The sequence below is a fragment of the Otolemur garnettii genome, unplaced genomic scaffold (assembly GCF_000181295.1).
Source record: "Otolemur garnettii isolate 467f Iridium unplaced genomic scaffold, OtoGar3 scaffold00117, whole genome shotgun sequence".
Classification (NCBI taxonomy): Eukaryota; Metazoa; Chordata; class Mammalia; order Primates; family Galagidae; genus Otolemur; species Otolemur garnettii.
Genome location: NW_003852512.1, coordinates 6650542 through 6656541, shown reverse-complemented (window position 1 = coordinate 6656541; position 6000 = coordinate 6650542).

Sequence of the window (6000 nt, the reverse complement as noted above, 5' to 3'; positions counted from 1 at the left end):
AGGAACTTTTGGGTTTTAATAAAATATTTCAATATCTGTTCCTGAAATTCACTCTGACTTCCACATCTTCTATGGTTCATATTTACTATTACTGATTGGAGACCAGTCAGAGCCCTCAACATCTGTTAAGAGGTCAGATGGCAGATTGGAGACACTAATGAGAGTTTGAGTTATAAAGAAATTAAGAGAAAGAAACTCTCAGATTTTGGTAGTGAAGTCAAAAGTATCTGATCTCTGTCCCCGATAACAAAGGAGCAGTGTTTGACTTATCCATCCTCAATACACATGAATTCGTTTGGTTAACTATAATTTCTATTCATTTACCATTTGCTTTTGCATGCTACCTACTATTCTAAGTTTAGCTGTTCAGAATGTTTCATGTTAGGAAATCTTTTATCTTTGTATCAGGTGCCTCAGTAGAACTTTACAAGGCTTAACTTGAATACATAGATCTGAGTAGCAAGAAATGGCATTTTTTCTTTCCACTGCCTTCAACATTCTGTGTACTGTCTAATTTCTTATGCATGAAGCAGGTATTTCTGTCTGCTGACAACTTAAATTCAACCAGTTGCCTTTATTCAGTGATGGAGACTAAGACACTCCTTGCGATTGCAATTTCTTTTCTTACCATGTATGTTATACATTCTCCATATGAATCACATCACTACAGGCCAAGATTGAACTGAGTGTAGATAGAAAAGGGAGAATATAAATAGGTTACATAGATTAAAATATCAAAGAAAAGAATTCTTAAAAACCGAGCGCTCATAAGAAGCTAAAAGAAAACGAGAATAGTGACTAGAACTTTTTCTATGAAACTGCATCTATTTACATCACAAGAAAGATCAGGAGCTTCAGGGAAGCAATATTATGTGGAGAGCAATGTCAGTCTTAATCAATGCTGGAGCTTTCCCTGACTGTTCAGTAGATTGAAATGTTCCTCCTTCTGTAATGCCATAACATTTCTTTCACCTCCTTCCTCACTCTGGGAGAGACTGAATTATTTATTTTTGCTTTTAGTACCGTATTCTGAGACTCTCAATACTCTTCTGTAGCTCCATCACAGGGCACAGATCCTGGCACACAGTAGATGCACAATAAATTTGCTATGAAAGAATGAATGACTGGTAGAAGAATTGCAGGAAGAAGCAACACAGCAACTTTTTGAATGTGAGATATATAATCTACTGAGAAGTTCAGAGATGCCTCATGGCCCGATGACATAGATGAGTCATGTGTTGCAACTGATTCATTCTGCTTCATTTCCTCACATTTTTAATCACTAGAGAACACACTGTCCCTATCTTTGTGGAGCACAGAGAATAATAACGATAATGAAAAATGCTAATTATTGAGCGCCTACTAAGCACTGTGTTAGAAACTGAGTACACAAGATAATAACACAGATATGTTCTCAGCCCTCATGGAAGCCACATCACCATCTGTCAAACATCCCTGCAGATGTCCAAAAGAGAAGTGCTGTTGCATCTATGTGCCATAGGATTGTGTGATGTCTATAACATAAAATAAACCATATGCTCAGAACTTCTGGCACTCAGACTAATTTTTTAAAAGCCTGTGTTATTTTATGATCTCCTGGATCCATTGGTTTAGTCATTGAACACGTAGGTAGGAGGCAGGTGGATCTGACATTTAATTCATCTTCTGCCTCTGGGAAACTGTGCAACTTTCAGTAAACTGAACTTTTTATGTCAGTTTCTTAATCTAGATAATGTGATGATTGGCTTAAATTATGTTTATAAACATTCAGAGAGTTTGATTAATTGTGATTCTGTGAATTTACAATAATGATCTGGAAAGGTAGAGAAAAACTAGTGACAATCGCACCTTTTTTTTTTTTTTTGAGTGCAGAAAGGTGTTCTGACATGGCAAGAAATAGCTAAAATGTGTGTGGGTGTAAAATGATAATAAAAGATGTTCAATGAGTATTTGCAAGTACTGACACTACACCATCAGAACCCTCATAAAAATTTCAAATTAGTCTTTACATAAAGAGTAACTTGTATGGTACTCTCTTGATTCACAACCCTCAGAGATAATCTATCACCTATAGGATAAAATAAAGGGTGTCACAAATGTCACTCATAAAGTTGCCATACAGAGGAAGAATGGGAAATTGTAGCTAAATATATCTTTATTTATATAACATTCATTATAAAAGTTTACAAAGAGGTAGCCAACACGTACAGAATACTTTGTAAATATTTTATAACATTTTATAATGAATATTTTGTAAATAAAAGTATGTTTTGTTATAATTTTACCATTTTTCTTATGTATGGTGACGTCATGGGTGAGTTTGGACCCTGTATGTCCTAACTTCCTTTAAAAGTCTTCTTCAATCTTTATGTAAGTTCTTCTCTAACTTTCTTGCTCTACTGCTGACATTGCTCACTGTAACCAAAAATTGATCTATTGATTGTTCCCTAAATAAGTCAGTTTATCACCTCTGAACTGCCATTTATGCCATTATTCTTGCTTATTTAACAGAATGATAAATGGAATATGGCCTCTTATCTCATAATTTCCAAAGCAAGATAGCGAGTGACAAGTGCCAAATATTGCAAAGGCAATTGATGAGAACACTATTATACAACGTTTAAAAAAAGTCAACACATATAAAATAAATTTATCACAGAAAAATTAATGATTTCTTTGAAGATGGCTATATTTATAGTGGGGTTAGTACCTCTTGGTGTGGGTACATCATCCCCAACCAAAAGAGATGATTCAACAGGCTGTGACTGATGTCACAGGACCAAAGTGTTGTTAGAGTTACTATGATAACTTGGTATACATCTCCTGGAATTTAAGGAGACAGCCTGGTGTTTGATCCTTTCTGGAAAAGTCTAAATGACAACTCCTGAAACCTTATGTAGAAAGATCGCCATGGCAACTGCAAGCTTCACTTTCACCAACAGTAAGAAAGGGTACATGTGTCCAGTGATCCAAGTGGACACAATAGCTACTAAAGAGGCCAGAAAAATCTTGAGAGGTCTCAGAATAGGAGGACTACATTTCATTGGAATAAAGTTGGGTTGGGGAGGAGGCGAGAACAATTGGAAATGAATGAGTTATTATAAAGTTTTCATTTGGATTAAAAAAAATAAATGTGAACACCTTCTATATGAGAATATTATAATTAATCAAATGTGCTGGAAAAATGTGGAATCCCTCTGCAGTAATAGAAGAACAGCAAAAAAAAAGATCTAACAGGATACATTTGAATAAATGTAGTGATTTATAAAGACTACTCTGTCTTGGTTCTATTTCCATTAGTTCTTGCCCACTAAATAAACGAGTTATGTTTGGATGATCCTCCGACTTCTGTTTCTACTTTTCTAAGCTTTTCTTTCCTTTAATTTCTGGATCAAATCCTGTGTTCTCTAAGCAGCTACCATGGGCCCCAGTCTTAAAATATTCTCTCTGCTCTTTCTGTGTCAGATACCAATACCATGCAACTGACTCTTTGTCTATGTTAACTGCTGTTTTAAAACTTACATGTTAGCACCTATACTATGTATCTACAACTGGGGAGGCCAAGTGAAGGGGAAGGGTACTACCATTTCTTAAGTGCTTAATCTATGCTAGGAACTTTAGATATATTACCTTACCTGCTTTTTACAGTAGCCCCTTGCAGTGTGTTTTATCTTTACTTTTTATAGATAAAAAAGTGAAGTTAAATGAGTTTATGTAATTTTCTCTGGCTAAATTCAAAATGTTTTGTCTCTAGAACCAGAACAATATGCTGAAAATAAGGGTCTTTTTGCTTATTTTACATGGTATATGCTTTGCCCTGTATCATGAACCACGTAATGGCTCAATTATGGTGAATTATTCCTAATACCAAAATGTGGAAACAGCCTAAATGTCCACCAACCCAGGAATGGATTAACAAGCTGTGATATATGTATACCATGAAGTACTATGCAGCCATTGACAAAGATGAAGAGTTTACATCCTTTGTATTAACCTGGATGGAGGTGGAACATGCTATTCTTAGTAAAGCATCACAAGAATGGAGAAGCAAGAATCTAATGTACGTAATTCTGATATGAAGGCAGTAGATGAGCTAATACAAGAGTGGGTAGGAGAATGAGGCAGTGGGGAGAAGGAAGGGGAAAGGGAGATGGTGTCACAGTGTATGGTACACCTCTTTGAGGCAGGACACAATTATAAAAGGGGTTTTCACAAATTCAATCAGTGAAAGAACCTAATTCTTTTTACCCTCAGTGTATCGCACACAATAAAAAATGTAAATAAATAAATAAGAATCTGGAAAGATAATTCTATACTTTATTTGGAAGCTGAAAAGAGCCTTAACACCAAAGCAACTTAAAACCAAATGAATAAATCTGAAGCCGTAACTTTATCAGATTTCAATGCTGTCCTAACCAAAACCGCACGGTATTGGCACAAAATAGAGACAGACAATGGAACAGAACACAGAACCCAAATATCAACTTTCCACATATTGGCAACTGATCTTTGAAAAGTAGACAACAATAAACACTTGGGGAAAAAAAAGCTATTCAATAAATGTTATTGGGAAAATTGAATAGACGACATGCAGAAGATTGAATCAGAATTCATATCCCTCACAATTTGTAAAAAATTATTGACAGTGGATAATAAACTTACATATAAGGCATGTAAGTATGAGAATTCTAATAGGAAATGTTGTAAAAACTGTTTCAGATATTAGCCTAGAAAAATAATTTCTGAGGAAGACCTTGATGGCAATCATAGCAACTGCAAAAATAAATGAATGTTACTTGATTAAAATAGAAAGCTTCTGCACAGCCAAGGAAATTGTAAGCAGAGCTGTAGAATTGGAGGAACTATTTGCATCCTACATATCTGATAAAGGGCTAATAACCGGAATATAAAACTATCTCAATCAAATCATTAAGAAAAAAACAAACAACCCCATTAAAATTGGACAAGAGACATGAACAGAAGTTTTTCAAAAGAAGATAGAATGATGGTCAAAAAACATATGAAAAAGATTCTCGTTGTCACTAATCATTAGTGGACATGCAAATCAGAATGACAATGAGATATCACCTAACCCCAGTGAGGACAGATTAAAAAGTCCCAAAACAATAGATGCTAAACTGGATGCAGAAAGAAAGGAACGCTATATACTATTGGTAGGACTGCAAACTAACACAGCCTGTATGGAAAACAATATGGATATTACTCAAAGAATTAAAAGTAGACATACCATTCAATCCAGCGGTCCCAATACTGGGGATTTACCCAAAGGAAAAGAGGACTTTTCGCTTAAAAGAAACTGGCACGCAAATGTTCATTGCAACACAATTCATAAGTGCAAATATGTGAAGTAAACCCAGGTGCCCATCAATTCATGAGTGAATTAACAAAATGTGGTGTATATATATACCACATAATACTAGTCAGCTACGAAGAAAGAAGATTTAATGCCTTTTGCAGCAATTTGGATGAAACTGGAGACTGTTATTGTAAGTGGTATCTGAATAGGTATCTAAAGAAAGGGAAAACAAACACCACCTGCACTAAGTATTAAGTTGGAACTAATTGATAGACCCTCATGTGCACTGATGCAAGTAGAATTCAATGGAAATGACGCAGGTAGCAGGGGAGAAGGGGATGGGTGAAACATCCCTAATGGGTACAATGAATAATGTGTGGGTGATGGGCACACTTATACCCCTGACTCCAGCAGTACAGAAGCAACCCGTGTTAACCAAAACATTTGTAGCCCTGTCATCTTCTGGAAATTTAAAAAGTCAATTAAATGATTTTATATTTTCTAACTCATTAATTTTACATTTTATTAGTTCATTCTTCCTGCAATACATAATATCTGATTCTTGTTATTTTTAAATTGTTGCTTTTAATGCTTAGATCATATAGTTATTTTTATGCTTTATCTTATAATGAAGTCAATTAAAGCTAATCATGTTTTACAGAACACTGTGACTATGGCTTGGT